A 15,734-nucleotide genomic window follows, 5' to 3' on the forward strand; every position below is an offset into this window, starting at 1 on the left:
AAAAAGGGATGGAAAGATGATTCGGGTCAGCAAAAACACAAACAGCTGTTTTGCAACCGGCTGGAACTGAATAGTCAAAATCCAGAAAGGTTGAGGAAAGGCAAAAGGTCTTAGGCAACATGGCAGGGAGGAGAGCCCTGCCCTGAGTGAAGACTCCCAACCGGCCACAAGTCCAGGTGACAACAAGTGGCTTTTGGGACAAAAGCAGCAAACACGGATGAAGAGATTAATTTAAGTAGGAAAGTCGGAGAGTTTCGGGTTGGTCTTCTCAGACCTGCGCACAGTGACACTGAGGCATCATGTTCTAATATTCTGGACAGCAGGAAGAACCCAAGGCCAGGAACTGGAACTGCTGCTTCCAAAGCTTGGCTCTGCCTCTTACTGGTGGAGCTGGGTAAGTCACTGAACCCCCCCGAACCTCTGATCCATCATCCATGACGATGAAACCACAACCTTAACCTGTCCCAATGAGAACTGTCCAATAAAGAATAAAACTCTAAAGTGTGATACACATATAAGGAATATTATCAACAACAAAAGCAACAGAACATCAGCAGTTGGTTCCATAGTGTCCTGGGGTGAGACAGTTGAAACCTTGATGGCTGATGGGTAGGGGAGAGGCTGCCATTAGTAGATTATAGTAGTTGTTCTATTTTTCTTGAGGTAAAGGTTGAATTCACCTTTGGGGACAAAAATTTTTTTTCTGTGTTGTAATTCCAACCTGCTATCCCCGAGCATTCAGTAAAATTTTGTGAAATATCTGGTAATATTTTATTTATTTTTTAAATTTTATTTATTTATTTTTATTTTTAGCTGTGTTGGGTCTTTGTTGCTGTGCGCGGGCTTTCTCTAGTTGTGGCGAGCGGGGGCTACTCTTCGTTGTGGTGCGCGGGCTTCTCACTGCGGTGGCTTCTCTTGTTGCGGAGCACGGGCTCTAGGTGCGCAGGTTTCAGTAGTTGTGGCTTGCGGGCTCTAGAGTGCAGGCTCAGTAGTTGTGATGCACGGGCTTAGTTGCTCTGCGGGACGTGGGATCTTCCCGGACCAGGGCTCGAACCTGTGTCCCCTGCACTGGCAGGCAGATTCTTAACCACTGCACCACCCGGAAGCCTGGTAATATTTTTAAAAGATGTACTTTGAGGGCTTCCCCGGTGGCGCAGTGGTTGAGAGTCCGCCTGCCGTTGCAGGGGACACGGGTTCGTGCCCCGGTCCGGGAAGATCCCACGTGCCGCGGAGCGGCTGGGCCCTTGAGCCATGGCCGCTGAGCCTGCGCGTCTGGAGCCTGTGCTCCACAACGGGAGAGGCCACAACAGTGAGAGGCCTGCGTATCGCCAAAAAAATAAAATAAAATATAATAAAAGATGTACTTTGAGAAGTTATGAGTTAAGTCTGTTTGCATGTTGAAGGCAAAATAGTATGAGGAAGGAGGCAACAGCCCTGAGACAGGGAGAACTAGTGACATGCAGAAGAGAAAATAGACAGCTGGCCAAGGAAATCAGTAACCCAGGTAGATTTTATTCATTTAACAAAGATTTTTTGAGCCCCAACTATGTCCCAGGCTTGGTGGAACACATAATAAGTATTCCTTAGGTATTTCTAAAAATACCTGCAGAGGGGAACTTGGTAAAAGAATTCCTACAGGTCAAGTGTGAAAGGAGCTTGAGTAATTGTTATTTAGGGACTACATTGACATGTTATCCCTGAAGATGGAAGAGATCAGAGCCATCTAAGACTCAAAGATCAAATACAGTTAAAGGTTTTGCCTCATATGGCATCTATGTTCATCTCACTGCCTTCTGGCATCCATGGTTTCCAAGGAGAAGTCAGCTCTTAACCTTATCAAAGGTCCTTGTGATGAGTCGCTTATCTCTTGCTGCTTTCAAGATTCTTTGATTATGATGTGTCTAGGTGTGGATCTCTTTGATTTTATCCTACTTGGAGTTCACTGAACTTCCTGGGTACATAAATTACTGTTTTTCATCAAATTTGGGAATTTTAGGGCTATTTCATCAAACATTCGTTCTGCTCCTTTCTATCCTCTTTCTAGGACTCCCATCATGCGTATGCTGTCGGTGTCTGAGGCCCTGCTCATTTTCCTTCATTCTTTTTTCCTTCTGTTTCTCAGTGTTTAACCTCAAATGACCTATCTTCAAGTTTGCTGATTCTGGGAATTCCCTGGTGGTCTAGTGGTTAGGACTCTGCACTTTCACTGCCGAGGGTGCGGGTTCAATCCCTGGTCGGGGAACTAAGATCCCACATTCTGCGTGGCGCGGCCAAAACAAAAAAAGTTTGCTGATTCTTCTGCCTGCCCAACTCTGCTGTTGAGCTCCTAGTGATTTTTTCACTTAAGTTATTATAATTTTCAACTCCAGAATTTTTTTTTTTTTTTGGTAATTTCTATCTCTTATTGATCATCTCTTTTTGGTGAGGCATTGTTCTCATACTTTCCCTTAGTTCTTTAAACATTTTTTATTTTTGGCCATGCAGCGAGGCATGGGAGATCATCTTAATTCCCTAACCAGGGATCAAAACCATGCCCCCTGCAGTGGAAGCTCCGAGTCTTAACCACTGGACTGACAGGGAAGTCCTAAACATATTTTTTGTTTGTTTGTTTTGGGTTTTTTTTTTGTTTTATTGTTTTGCGGTACGCGGGCCTCCCACCGCTGCGGCCTCTCCCGTTGCGGAGCACAGGCTCTGGACGCGCAGGCTCAGCGGCCATGGCTCACGGGCCCAGCCGCTCCGCGGCACGTGGGATCTTTCCGGACCGGGGCACGAACTCGTGTCCTCTGCAACGGCAGGCGGACTCTCAACCACTGCGCCACCGGGGAAGCCCTAAACATATTTTTAAACAGATGATTTAAAGTCTTTGTCTATAAAGTCTAAGGCCTGAGTTTCCTCAGGGACAGTTTCTACTGATTGTGTCTTTCCCTGTGTATATGCCATTCTTTACATGCCTCATAATCTTTTGTTGAAAACAAGATTCAGCCATTTTTCTTGAATAAATGTTCCCTGGATTGCTGTAAGCCTTTGGTTAATTTCCAGAGTTCTGAAAAAGTTGACTCTGACAATTTTTGCCAGTTTTCTCATTTCTTTTACAGAGGAATACCTTTTAAGAACTCCTTATTTCACCATTCCCGAGGAATCTATATCTCATATGGCAGTTAGAAAGAGGTTTTCATCCCTCTAAGCAATTTTTTGAAGAATATGGGTAAAAGAACTCTGATACTTAAACACTCTGTACTTGATCTTAAGCCCCAAATAGTGTTTTAAATGCCACACTTCTCTAAATTTTTTTAAAAATCTGATTATTTACAAGACACAGCAACGTTTATTAAACACATAATTTTATAATTCCAGCATCTAGAAAAAAAATTGGAATAACATTCCAAAATAACCAAAATGAGGTATTATACACTTTGTTTTACCTTTTCTCGCGTAAAAGTATCCTGGCTCTTGCTCTGTGGTAATAGGTTTACAGCAACAGTTTGATCAGGGTACACGGGCTATGTTTAAAGCTGCATTGTATGACACTGAATGGACTGCATATGTAGCAATCCTTTTCTGATGTACAGTTGGTGGTTTCCCTTTTTTTTTTTTTGCTATAAAAATGCTGATCCAAACAGCCTAGTATGCTTGTGTGCTTGTCCCATTATACCTTAGGTTACATTTCTAGAACTGAAATTGCCATGTCAAATGCCTTGTCAAATGCCTTTTTTTTTTCTAAGTTTTAGTTTTAATTTTCTCTGTATCCTCTGCCATTTAATGCCCTGCCCTGATATGGAGCACATTTTCCTATCTCTTTGGATGCAGATGCTAATACTCAGTGATGTCACTGCCATCATTTAATAGATTCTCATGCTGTGCATCACGCAATGCTCCTTCACCACCTGAAGGGGGAACTCAGAGTCAAAGGTAAGGAAAGACTGTATTTAAAACTTCTGAAAAGCAGGAATCTAAGACAGTCCCCTATTCAAATTTCCTTTTCATGGAACTCCACAGACCTTTGCTTTTACCCATATGGAGCCACATAAGCATTAGACAACAGGGGAGAGGTCAGCCTGCATTAATAATTTTCAGCCAGGTCCCACTCACCAGTCACAAGCTTCCTAAGGCCACACCCAGTGACCAAGACAGGAATGCAAGTCCAGATTTGTTTATCATCTAAAATCCAAATCTCTGGGACTTCCCTGGTGGCACAGTGGTTAAGAATCCGCCTGCCAATGCAGGGGACACGGGTTCGAGCCCTGGTCCGGGAAGATCGCACATGCCGCGGAGCAACTACGCCTGTGCGCCACAACTACCGAGCCTGTGCTCTACAGCCCGCGAGCGACAACTACTGAGCCCATGTGCCACAACTACTGAAGCCTGTGCGCCTACAGCCCGTGCTCCGCAACAAGAGAAGCCACCGCAAGGAGAAGCCTGCGCACTGCAACGAAGAGTAGCCCCCGCTCGCTGCAACTAGAGAAAGCCCACGCACAGCAATGAAGACCCAACGCAGCCAAAAATAAATAAATAAATAATAAATTTAGGGCTTCCCTGGTGGCGCAGTGGTTGATAATCTGCCTGCCAATGCAGGGGACACGGGTTCGAGCCCTGGTCTGGGAAGATCCCACGTGCCACGGAGCAACTAGGCCCGTGAGCCACAACTACGGAGCCTGTGCGTCTGGCGCCTGTGCTCTGCAACAAGAAAGGCCGCGACAGTAAGAGGCCTGCGCACCACGATGAAGAGTGGCCCCCGCTCGCCGCAACTAGAGAAAGCCCTCGCACAGTAACGAAGACCCAACGCAGCCAAAAATAAATAAATAAATAAATTTTTAAAAATAAAGTTTTAAAAAATCACTTTAAAAAAATAAAATAAATAAAATAATATCCAAATCTCTAACAAGAGTTTGATCACAATGTCCCTCCAAAGAGACTTGTAGCTCTCCACTGGGAGGTTAGGGAGAGGCCAGGGTTCTCACCATTTCCAGGGGGATGAACTAAAGAATACGAAAAGGCAGGCATGGGTTTCGGGTGCCAGAATTTCTTAGTAACCAAGCCTGACCAGAAACCAAGAACCCTTAAGTACCAGACTCCCTTTCTCTGCATTTGATAAGATGTAAGGTATAGGGAGGAAACGCCAGACACAGAAGACTGGGACTCAAATTCCCACACTGCTGTGTCACTGGCATGATTTTTTTTTAATTAATTAATTAATTAATTTTTGGCTGCATTGGGTCTTCATTGCTGCGCGCAGGCTTTTCTCTAGTTGTGGAGAGCAGGGGCTACTCTTTGTTGCAGTGCACAGGCTTCTCATTGCAGTGACTTCTCTTAGTTGTGGAGTATGGGCTCCAGGCACGCAGGCTTCAGTAGTTGTGTCACGAGGACTCAGTAGTTGTGGCAAACAGGCTCAGCTGCTCTGCAGCATGTGGAATCTTCCCAGATCAGGGTTTGAACCCATGTCCCCTGCACTGGCAGGTGGATTCTTAACCACTGTGCCACCTGGAAAGTCCCACTGGCAAGATTTTAAAACTAGTCCTTGATCAAAGGTTTGGAAGATATGCAGAATCTAAATTCCACCTATTTTGTATTTTAATTCCACCTATTTTGTGGCCATAGCGCACAGAAATGAAGGCTTAAGTAGATTAATTGAATCCAGTCACACAGCGTAGCAGCCTGGGTATAGAAGTGCAGAATTCCATGAGAAGAGAAGGATTAGGCATGCCTCAATCTAGGGCACATGGGCTATGAAACCGTCCCCAATTGGGGGCAAAATGGCAATGACTCGGGGCTCTGCCTAGCAGTTGGATTCAAAGACTAAGACCCAGTTTCACCCTGGGCAGCAATCTCTTGAATTATAAAAAAAAAAAGTGTTATCCAGTTGAGAAAGAAACTCCAAATGTCACTTAGGAAAGTGATTTACTACAGTTTGAGATCATATCATTATTTCCTTATTAGGCAAGCTTCTTTAACTCCAGGAAGACGAAATTTAAGCATATAAATATGCCTAAGAAAATAAAAACCATAATATTTATAATTTTGTGTTAAGAAATCTGTGTGTATCTGTTACTTTATGTACTTCACTGTTCAAGGGAATTTGGTCTGTTCAGAGTAACGAGTCAGTCTCAAGATTCCAATTAAAATATGTAACTGAGTAATTGGTTTAAACTTAGGATTTTAACTCGGAATTTTACTAAGTTTAAAATCAGTATTGGGGCTTCCCTAGTGTCGCAGTGGTTAAGAATCTGCCTGCCAATGCAGGGGACACGGATTCGAGCCCTGGTCCGGGAGGATGCCACATGCCGCGGAGCAACAAAGCCCATGCGCCATAACTACTGAGCCCGCATGCCACAACTACTGAGGCCCCTGTGACTAGAGCCTGTGCTCTGCAACAAGAGAAGCCACTGCAATAAGGAGCCCGCACACTGCAACAAAGAGCAGCCACTGCTCACCACAACTAGAGAAAGCCTGCGCACAGCAACAAAGACTCAACACAGCCAAAAATAAATAAATAAAATAAAATAAATAAAACATTTTTTAAAAAAAGATGAAGTTTTAAAAAACTAATATAAAATAAAATAAAATCAGTATTGGCAGATGACAAATAAGCACATGAAAAGATGCTCAACATCATTAGCTACCAGGGAAATTCAAATTGAAACCACCATGAGATGCCACTACATACCTTTCAGAATGGCTAAAATGAAAAAGACTGACCGTCTCCATTGTTGGTAAGGGTGTGGAGGGACCAGAACCCTCATCTGCTGCTGGTGGGAATGTAAAATGATATATCCACTTTGGAAAATGGTCGGGCAGTTTAAGTTAAACATATACCTACCATATGATCCAGCCACTCTGCTCCTACACATTTGCCAAGATAAAAGGAGATATATGTCCATACAACGACTTGTACAGAGGTTCACAGCAGCTTTATTTAGAATCACCAAAAACTGGAAACTAAAATGACCAACAGGTGAAGAGATAAACAAATTGTGGAATATCCACTAATGGAATATTACTCAGCAATAAAAAGAACTATTCATACATGCAACATAGACAAACCTCAAAATAATTATGCTGAGTGAATGAAGCCAGACAAAAAAGGAGTACATACTATATGATTCCACTTAGGTAAAATTCTAGAAAATGCAAATTAATCTATAGTAACAGAAAGCAGTTCAGTGGTTACTTGGAGATGGTAAAGGCAGAGAGGGGTGGGAGGCAGGGATTACCAAGGGGCACAAGGACACTTTTGGATAATCACTATCTTAATTGTGGTCATGGTTTCACAAGTGCATGCATATTTCAAAATATAAATTGTACACTTTAAATATGTGCAATTTATTATGTCAAAAACACCTCAGTAAAGCTGTGTGAAAAAATAAGATAAAACAGTATAGGAATGTTTAAGAAAATTTAAGAGTCAGTTTAATTTATTAGTTAAACAGGAATATTTAAGTATTAAAGATTTGGTAATCAGACAATTTCAAGTATTATTAAAGGAAGTTGAATGTAATTCATAAACTCAATTTAAAATTTTCAAATGAGTTAAGATTGCAAATGGATCAAGTATTAACCCAAAGACCCCTTAAAGTGATTATTAAAATTTTCTAGAATCATAAGTAGAACAGAAAGATTTGTAGGCTACACTTAAAAGCTAAATGTAAAAGACTGGCCCTTAAAGGAAGAATGAGATTTTTGAGTTTGTAACTTGAACAAACTGAAAATCAATTTGTACAATCAAAGTAACTTCTGAATAATCTTTGCATTACACAAAAACCCGGGGGCGGGGGGGATGATTAAAAAATCTCACTCAAGCATGCTACTCACCAGTCACCCAAAACTCACCAAGTCACTTGGTCTCACCGAACTTCAGTTTCCTCATTCACGAGAGGAATGTTTTCCAGAATAATCCACTTATTATAAATGATTTAATATTAATCATTTTCATATTGATAAACAGCACATTAGTAAAAGCACTGGGAAAAGCATACAGCGATGGGCAAATAGAAAAGATCAGCAGCATGATATCACTCTATAGTAACTGCAGCCTTTCCCAGATCCTGGGCTGACCAGTGACAGATATGCGAAAGGTGACACACGTATCCTCAGAGACTAAGCATGACTCAGCACAGCCAGATCATGGAATTTTCCCGAGGCCTCCCGAGAGGAGCTGCCACATGTGGAGTCTGGCCCACAGCTGGTGGAAATGTACCTAGAGCTGCCTTGGATATCCGATATCCCAGCACCACCGCCAAACGCCCCCTGCCCCACAGGCAAATCAGGGTAAGGAGGTGAGGAAGAGCAGCAATGAGGGGGTGTTGAGATGACCCAGGGTTATGCCTTCTGGAATAATACTTAAAAAAAAAAAGCCCACATCTACCTCCCTCCAGGATCACCAAGGCGACCAAAAGGAGGAGGACAGGGGAAGGCGAGAACCTTCAATGGCAGAGTCTTAGTTACAGTAACTAAGCAAAGCTCCATGGACTCAGGAGGGAAGTAGGGACTGAAAAGCCAAACAAGCTTTAACAAATTAGATGACCTGGCAGAAGAAGGCCCTTCCTGGCGACTAATTTTCCCTTCCTACTGATGGATTTGGGGAAGACATGCAAGAAAAGATGATACTCTGGAAAAAAAAAAAAAAAAAAAGGAGGGGTGTCAGAATCTTGGATTCTGCTAATTAGCCTTCTCTGGGCCCCAATTTCTCAGCTCCGTAAGCTGAGAAATTGGGACTGTCACCAAACTGCCTCTCTTCTCCTCACAGGGATGCCAGAAAGAGCAACAACATTCAACTCTATCAGCTAAGATGGAAGACCGACAGCAAGCAGAGAGAACAGTGGGAAGTTTGTGGAGGGTGGAGTCCGTCACAGGTCCGGAGGCATTTCCACTCATACCACCTGCCTTTACACTCCGCCCACTTTTCCAAGCAAAAACTCCATCTCAGAGTGGAAAACGGCCACTCCTGGCCCAAGACCTAGGACACGTGAGGACTGTGGAAAAATCTCAGGACGGAGAACAGCTTATGGGTTCTGAAGGATCATATGAAAAAAGTCCCCGGACAAAGGAATCTCCACACTGAGCACTGAACCTGAGCTCTGGGCAAAGCTGCCCCTGAGCCACTAAGTTCCCAGGGCACCTGACTGTGAACCAGGGGGTAGCGGCTGGCCTGCCTCTGGACGAAGGGAAGAGCATACCAGTGTCTGAAATGCAGGCGGGATGCTACACAGAGCCAGGACCGTGCCCGGTTAGGGCCCTCTCACAGACCACCAGGTGGACCCCGCACCCGAGGGCCTTGGAATTTAGGCTGCGGAGATGCACCGGGATCAATGCAATCGGTGGAGTTTCCCATGTGAGGGGAAACCTTAAGAGCAGGAGGTTATACAGGGCCGTGCTGCCACACAGAGCACTATGTGGGGGGAAGGAGGGGCAAGTCCACCTTCACCCCCTCATCGTTGTCTGGACACAATCAAGTGCTTTTACAGCCAGCTGACAGAGCCACCTCCTGTGCCCAGCTGCCCGCTCTCCACATGGACTCAAGGGCTCTTCTCAGAGGCTGCCCAGCCCTACAGATGCTTCCTTCCTGTGGTCCTGAGGAGCCTCGCCACTCTCCCCCACCACCAGGCATCCCAAGCCACACCCTTCCAGAAGCAGGGCCTCCTGCTGAGGCTGGCCAGCAGCCAACTGGGGCCAGCAGGGAGCCAGACATCACTTTCCTGTGAAAACCAAGAAAACCAAGAGAGTCTGGAACAGACAAAGCCTGCATATATTTTCCAAAACTCAGAGCTTGGCCTTTTTTATTTATTGAGCTTGATCACTGATGTGCGAGGACTGCTAACACCTACAGCTGCTGCTCCCACAGGCATCCCACTGACCTGGACCCAGGCACAGGACTTACCCTCAAGTGTATTGTCAGCTCTCAGGAGGCAGGGGTTATCTAAATAAAAGAAAAAGAAAGTGTTACCCTCATTTCTCTCCCAGCACTCCCCAGAGAAGCCAGGCATAGCAGGAACACAGACTTAAAACCCAGGGAAGAACTGCTGCTTTGCCTTCCCCTGATCTCAAGGGTATCTGGGGGGCCACCAGGACAGCACGGGGCTGAGAGCAACCCAGCTCTGTCGTCCGACTACCTGGGCTCTATTCTTGCTGCTTTGCCACCCACTCCCAGAACCACTCAAAGCTTGTTTCCTCATATGTGAAATGGGAGTAACACCACCAGGGAGGAAGGCTCCCGAGGAGGTACACACTCAAAGCACTGGCACCGTGCCTGGTATAGAGGACGCGCTCAGACGGTTGGCCAACGTGCCTAATAAGAAGCATTTAAGTAAAACCTTTTTCTGGCACCCACTACACAAGAACAAGTTCTAGAAACTTTTCTTGTTTGATCTGAAGTGCCTGGTCTTCCTGCCCATTCCCATCCAACCTCAGGCCAATTTTCGAGCCACCTCCAATCCTTCAGGAGCTAACTCACCTCCGGATTCTCTGAGCCTGGTTCCTGTCTCACTCTGCAACTGGACACAAATGAAGAAGCTGATGTGTTTCCTATTTCGCCAGCTATGTCCTCAGATCCCTTCCTGCAGAGACCACCACCCCACACACAAAGAGCACACCTGTGTTTGGACCCATGGGAGCCCAGTTGGTGGTGCGTGACCACTTTCTAGAGTTTACAGACTGCTTGTTTTTGAAAGGCCACACCTGTCCGTTAGCTTTAGCCACTGGTCAGTAAAGAGCAAAATGGAGACACAGGCCAGCAAACCATCAAATGAACTAAGTCCATGTTCCAAGAAAACGAGTTGCCTTGGTAGATTATGTCAAGGCTGAAAATGAATGTTTGGGGCATTCAATTCAATAAAATACGTCTTGAGCACATACCCTGCATAGGGCAGGGTTGTTGGGGGCTAGCTAGTAGAGGTAAGAACAGGATAGTACGTGAGAGGGACCCGAGCGTGTACTCTGAGCCTGACAGCTTGGGGAGGACCCTAGCCGTGCCCTTTCCTAGCTGTGTGACTCTGAGCGAGTTATTTCACTCACCGTTCCACATCTGTAAACAAGGAGCTAACTGTACTTTTGTTGTAGGGTTGTTGTGATAATCAAATAATACATAAAAGGGGCCTAGCAAGGTCCCTGCCACCACACAGTATGAGCTCAACAAAGGATGACTTTTATTATTAATAACAATCAATCATTATTTATCATCATTATTATTAAAAGAGAGAACCCACGTCCAGCTCAATAGATTCAGCAAGGCTTATTGCAGGAAAGCCTGAAGAGTAATTTCGACAGGACAAGAGAAGAGGAAAAGTCCTGCAGAGTCAAGATCGTCAGGAACAAGATCAGCAGAAGGACACAAAGAAGTGAGTTTCGGGGCAACAGCCAGTAGTCTCAGATGAGGCTGAGGCAGAAGAGGGTACCTGTGGGGTCAAAGAGAAGAAAAAGCCCAACAGGTGGGAGCCTATCTTTTCCTTCAGTAAGGAAGAGGAAACGGTTTCCTCTTCGTCACTGTCCCAGCTTCCACCGTCAGGCCCTACTCCTTTGACAGTTTGGCAAAGTATCCACAGCTGAGACAAGAGGCAGCTAAGACACAGAGGGAAGGGAAGAGATGGTCAGGCGGGCCCAGGTGAGGCTTCAGAGAGAGCAGGCAAATGCCCCACTTCTGTGAACGATGTGTCTGGAAGAGAAACTTGCCCCCAAACAGGCACACCTTCTGGATGGGGGGAGGAGGGCCCTGTTCAGAAGACAGTAAGATGCTACTGGGAGGGAGCCAGAGAGAAGGCCCACACTAGTCCTCACGGGGAATGTTTACCGGCCTGAGGTCTCCAGCTCACGCGGGAAAGTGCCAGGGAGAGATCTGGACAGTCTGGGGCCTGCCCAGGCCTTCCGCCCAGATCCTCTGACATACGACAATCATCCCTGCAGCCCCTGAATGTGCTGTGACTTGGAATGAGACCTGGATCTGCAGTCCTGCTGTGCCCCAGTGCCCCACGCCTCTGCAAACAGTGTCAGGACAGGGACCTAGCACAGCACCCAGGGCGCTGGAAGTGAGACAAAGGGAAAACAAGGCAGAGGATTTAAAAAAAAAAAAAAAAAGACAAGCCACCTGTACTAGCACCTCAAAGGCAGGAGGGATCCACCGGGGTTACAACATCAAGGCAAATCCCTCTGAGGGATGATCTTGGAGGTGAGAACTGGCACAGAGAGAGTCAGTCAAGCTGGGACAGGCTTCAGTAGAGAAAGATAAAGAGATAAGGAGCAGAGGGGACTTTGGGGTAAACTGCAGAAATTCTGAATGGCAGCCTAATTCAATTCAACCAATAGATACTGCGCAGCTATAGTGAACAAAGCCCTTTTCTGCAGGGCAGAGCAGCCACTAAGAAACTTCTCACAAGGACACGTGCTCATAGGTTGCTTACTAGAACACAAACAGAACAGACTGTAGCTCAGGCCCGCTGCTGCTGGGCCCTCAGAGCCCAACCAAGCACCCTGGCGCCTCTGGACCCAATCTCACTTCTGACTCACCCGCACCTTAGCAAGTGCCCTCACCTTATAACGCCTCCTGCAGAGGCCTCTGCGAGATGACCAACCAAACTTCTCACACTCAACTGGGAAGTGCTATCTCCATGTTCTCCTTCCACCTTCCTCAGCCTTCCTCTGCCAGGGTCCAGTTACTTAAAACTCACCTGTACTTCATCATAAAACCTTGGCTGCTCATATCCAATCACTGCTTCTTCACTGCTGGCCGCCGTGGAATCAAGAGGCTCACAACTCAGGCTTCCCTGGTGGCGCAATGGTTAAGAATCCGCCTGCTAATGTAGGGCACACAGGTTCGAGCCCTGGTCCGGGAAGATCCCACATGCCACGGAGCAGCTAAGTCTGTGTGGCACAACTATTGAGCCTGCGCTACAGAGCCCGTGAGCCACAACTACTGAGGCCTGTGCACCACAACAAGAGAAGCCACCGCCATGAGAAGCCCGCGCACCGCAACGAAGAGTCGCCCACGCTCACCGCAACTAGAGGAAGCCCACACGCAGCAACGAAGACCCAACGCAGCCAAAAATAAAATAAATAAATTTATAGAAAAAGAAAAAAAGGAGGCTCCCAACTCGCCTCCTCCACCAAGCCTTCCCTAATCCATGCCCATCCAGCCCCAGCCAGTCCAGTTCTCCTGTCCCTGGCCTTGGTGTGAGTTTTGCCCTGATTTGCCAGCCTCTACGGAACTTCCTCTTCCACGTCCTCCTCTGGCCATACCTCGCCCACACCAGCTCTCTACAAACATCTGCGGCATGCCGACTTTCTGCTTACGCTGTTTCTTTTTCTCTCCCCCAACCAGTTTGTTGGCAGTTCTGGGGCACCTCGTCTCCCACGTCTTCGCGCAGCACCCAGTCTAGGGCTCTGAACATGACAGGTGTGCAAAGAATGTGATGAAGAGTTCAAGGGTTTAGATGAAGAGCAGGCAGGCAGAAAAGCTGTAGCTGCGAGGGCATCGAAATGCTGAGCACATCCACTCCAGTATGTGCATCACAGGCGGGGGGGGGGGGGGGGGGGGGGGAGGCCAAGGCTGCTGGTAGCAGTGGGTAAGGGAGCAACGGGAAGGCAAAGACTTCTTGGTAAAGACTGGGGAGGCCCTGGTTATGATCTGACAAATAGCGGCACCTCTCTGAGCCTCAGTTTTCTCAGCTACAGAACGGGGATCCCTGGCCTCCTCTTTATCACAAAATGAATTTTAATCAGATTTTTAAGAATTTCAAAGCTCCCAGGGACCTAGGGACCTGACCTAGCCCCGGCACTTGTGAAATGAGGAAAAGGATATCCAGAGGTGAAACAACTCACTCCAAGTACACAAAGCAAGATGTGCTGGGAGGAACGTGTATGGCAGGTCCTCAAAGCCAGGGCAAGCCAGGGCTTCAGACTGCGTGCCCAGGAGGGCATTTCCCGGAGGGCCAGCTGCTACTCACTGCACTTTGTAAACTGCTAAAAGCTGTAGAAATAACGGGCTGAGCTCAGCCCCACCTCCTCCTAATCACTGCTTCTGGGCGCCCGAAGCTTCCTCTTCTGAAACTAAGTGGAATTACAAGAATGCCCCCCAGGGTTACCAGGTGGATCCTATGGGAAGCAGAGTGCAGGCACTCGTAACACGGAAAACCCTCGCCTTACACGCCATGGCTTTCTTCAGAGCTGAGCAACTTCCAGTATGGTGGGGGACACTTGGGCTCCGGATTCTGACAGACTTGGGTTCGAGCCCTCAGGGACCTCGCGCGAGGCATTTGAGGGCTCCGTGCCCTCAGGTTCTCCATCTGCAAAATGGGCCCGAGAGCAGGAATAAGGCCGCCGGCGGCCCCCGGGGAGCCGAGTGGACGAGGCCGGGCTGCGCCAACGCGGGAAGGATGCTCGCGGGGCGGCGGGCCCGGAGAACTGGGGCGACGGGTCCCCAGGGCGGGGGTGGGGGGCGGGCTCGCGCAAACAGTCCCTCGCGGGAGGGGGAGGGGAGGGGAGGGGCGGCGCGCGGCGCGGGGCGGCGCGCGGCGCGGCGCGTCGCGCACCGCCCGCTGCCGTCTCCTCCAGCCGTCACTCGTGGAGCTGGCGCCGCCTTGGCGCGCGCGACCCTTACATAAGCGTCCCCCGCGGCAGCGCCGGCGCACGCCCACCCGCTCCGACCCGCTGCGGGAAGAGGAAAATGCACAGCGCCGCCGGCACTCACCTCCTCGGTGTTGCCGCAAGTTGCCGCCACCGCCTCTACCGCCGCTGCCTCCACTGACAGGGAACAGCTGCGGTCTCCGCGCAACCGAACTTGCTGCGGTCCCAGTCCCGCCTTGCGGACTTCCTATTGGCTCAGACAGCCCAACCCCTCCTGTTACTGGACAGCCTCCTCTGTCATTCACCGTTCCCCTGCCCGGGACTCCTCCCTACGCCCGCCTGCCCGTCACGTTTAAGCCTTGGCGCCCCACATCAGCCCCGCCCCTCCCGTCCCCGGCAGGCCCCTGGATTGGTGACGAGGCTGGGGGAGCCCGCCCCTGGCTCACCACCACCTACTCCCTGGTCTCCAGAGCCCCACGTGGGCCGCAAGGCCCCAGACGCGGCCCGCAATAGGCGGAAGTGGCCAGGCTCTGACAGGCTGTGATTGGCTGTTGGCGGGGGTGGGGACGTGCGATTCATTCACCCGGGTAGCACGTGTCTCTCAAAACCCCAAGCACAACAGATAACCCTCGGGCTCAAGAATCCAGGCAGACTCAGGTGCACGCTAATGGGTGGAGAAGAGGTCGGAGGAAAAAGGGTTTGCAAAGGGCAGGAAGAAGGAAATGGCGCTTGTGCCAGACGGGTTTACGCGATTGTCTTTTAGCAGCTGTGGGGGTGATGGTGACGGGCAGGAGTCTCCGTGTGACACTGGACAAGCAACCTCACCTCTCTGAGCCTCAGTTTCCTAATCTGTAAATAGAGGCCACTCAGGACCTAGAGGGTTTAGAAGGCTTGGTTGAACGGAAAGCTTCAAAAATTGGGCTCTGTGCCAACCAGGAGATGCAGGAGTGACCAAAATAAACCAAAATTTCTGCCTCCCAGTGAGAGAAGAAAGACGATAAAATAAAATATAAGGTACATCAGATGATAATCAAGGCATGGAGAAAAATAACCTGCTTCTAGACAGTTGGGAGAATCAAGGACTATGAGAACATCTTTTTAACTAAAATTTGATGATTGAGTATGGAGAGATATTACAACTGCATTCTCTTCTCTGTGTTGTGTCCATTTTGTTTGTCCTTTGGACAAAT

At 48.1% G+C, this 15,734-nt stretch overlaps 1 protein-coding gene across 9 annotated transcripts in view; it reads right to left on the bottom strand.

Annotated features, from left to right (window-relative positions):
* PC (pyruvate carboxylase) overlaps positions 1 to 14,759 on the bottom strand; it is a 106,746-nt gene extending 91,987 nt beyond the window's left edge. For 2 of the 9 annotated variants that reach the window (XM_027090472.1, XM_027090469.1), the window contains exons 1-4: positions 14,669 to 14,759; positions 14,125 to 14,264; positions 10,445 to 10,484; positions 9,872 to 9,910 (exon numbers count right to left, since the gene is read on the bottom strand). The gene's annotated coding sequence lies outside the window, so the exon portion shown is untranslated. Of the gene's footprint in view, positions 1 to 7,824; positions 9,851 to 9,871; positions 9,911 to 10,444; positions 10,485 to 12,650; positions 12,778 to 14,124; positions 14,265 to 14,668 lie in introns of those variants that run through there. The other 7 variants (XM_027090471.1, XM_027090467.1, XM_027090475.1 and 4 more) reach the window with 5 other exon arrangements.
* Positions 14,760 to 15,734: the final 975 nt, after the last annotated feature.

Source organism: Aethalodelphis obliquidens, unplaced genomic scaffold (assembly GCF_003676395.1).
Source record: "Aethalodelphis obliquidens isolate GAN/ISIS:26980383/991018 unplaced genomic scaffold, ASM367639v1 scaffold69, whole genome shotgun sequence".
Classification (NCBI taxonomy): domain Eukaryota; kingdom Metazoa; phylum Chordata; class Mammalia; order Artiodactyla; family Delphinidae; genus Aethalodelphis; species Aethalodelphis obliquidens.